Genomic DNA, 1695 nt, shown 5'->3' with positions numbered 1-1695 from the left:
TTGAGCTGAAACCTCAGCTAGTTTCTCTGATGCAATAGAACTGCAAGTTTCATGGACTTCCATCTGAAGATCCTTTTCAGTTCTTAACTGAATTCTTGCAGATCTGTGATACTGTTAAGACTAATGGAGTAGATCCTGAAGTCTACAGGCTCATGCTTTTCCCTTTTGCTGTAAGAGACAGAGCTAGAGTGTGGTTGGACTCTCAACCCAAAGATAGCCTGAACTCTTGGGATAAGCTGGTCACGGCTTTCTTAGCCAAGTTCTTCCCTCCTCAAGAGCTGAGCAAGCTTAGAGTGGATGTTCAAACCTTCAGACAGAAAGAAGGTGAATCCCTCTATGAAGCTTGGGAGAGATACAAGTAACTGACCAAAAAGTGTCCTTCTGACATGCTTTCAGAATGGACCATCCTGGATATATTCTATGATGGTCTGTCTGAATTAGCTAAGATGTCATTGGATATTTCTGCAGGTGGATCCATTCACCTAAAGAAAACGCCTGCAGAAGCTCAAGAACTCATTGACATAGTTGCTAATAACCAGTTCATGTTCACTTCTGAGAGGAATCCTGTGGGTAATGGGACGCCTCAGAAGAAGGGAGTTCTTGAAATTGATACTCTGAATGCCATATTGGCTCAGAACAAAATATTGACTCAGCAAGTCAATATGATTTCTCAGAGTCTGAATGGAATGCAAGCTGCATCCAACAGTACTCAAGAGGCGCCTTCTGAAGAAGAGGCTTATGATCTTGAGAACCCTGCAATAGCAGAGGTGAATTTCTTAGGTGAACCTTATGGAAACACCTATAACCCATCATGAAAAAATCATCCAAATTTCTCATGGAAGGATCAACAAAAGCCTCAACAAGGCTTTAACAATGGTGGAAGAAACAGGTTTAGAAATAGCAAGCCTTTTCCATTATCCACTCAGCAACAGACAGAGAATTCTGAGCAGAATCCATCTAGCTTAGCAAATTTAGTCTCTGATCTATCTAAGGCCACTATAAGTTTCATGAATGAGACAAGGTCCTCCATTAGAAATTTGGAGGCACAAGTGGGCCAGCTGAGTAAAAGGATCACTGAAATCCCTCCTAGTACTCTCCCAAGCAATACAGAAGAAAATCCAAAAGGAAAGTGCAAGGCCATTGAAATGACCATCATGGCCGAATCCAAGGAAGAAGGGGAGGACGTGAATCCCAAGGAGGAAGACCTCCTGGGGCGTCCAGTGATCAATAAGGAGTTTCCCTCTGAGGAACCAAAGGAATCAGAGACTCAACTAGAGACCATAGAGATTCCATTGAACCTCCTTACACCATTCATGAGCTCTAATGAGTATTCCTCTTCTGAAAAGAATGAGGATGTTATTGAAAAGCAAGTTGCCAAGTTCCTTGGTGCAATCATGAAGCTGAATGCCAATTTATTTGGTATTGAGACTTGGGAAGATGAACCTCCCTTGTTCACCAATGAACTAAGTGATCTGGATCAACTGACATTGCCTCAGAAGAAACAGGATCCTGGAAAGTTCCTAATACCTTGTACTGTAGGCACCATGATCTTTGAAAAAGCTCTGTGTGACCTTGGTTCAGGGATAAACCTCATGCCCCTCTCTGTAATAGAGAAACTGAGAATCTTTGGGGTGCAAGCTGCTAAAATCTCATTAAATATGGCAGACAATTCAAGAAAATAGGCTTATGGACAAG

The 1695-nt window shown here is 42.2% G+C and overlaps 1 non-coding gene across 1 annotated transcript; it reads right to left on the bottom strand.

Moving 5' to 3' along the window:
• Window positions 1–284: 284 nt before the first annotated feature.
• LOC112752234 (small nucleolar RNA R71) lies at window positions 285–392 on the bottom strand. Its single transcript, XR_003176681.1, has one exon. It is a non-coding gene; the product is annotated as a small nucleolar RNA R71 (small nucleolar RNA).
• Between the last annotated feature and the right edge of the window lie 1303 nt (window positions 393–1695).

The sequence above is a fragment of the Arachis hypogaea genome, chromosome 15 (genome assembly GCF_003086295.3).
Source record: "Arachis hypogaea cultivar Tifrunner chromosome 15, arahy.Tifrunner.gnm2.J5K5, whole genome shotgun sequence".
NCBI lineage: Eukaryota > Viridiplantae > Streptophyta > Magnoliopsida > Fabales > Fabaceae > Arachis > Arachis hypogaea.
Note: the sequence above shows the minus strand (reverse complement) of the source record. Positions and strands in the feature narration are given on the sequence as shown.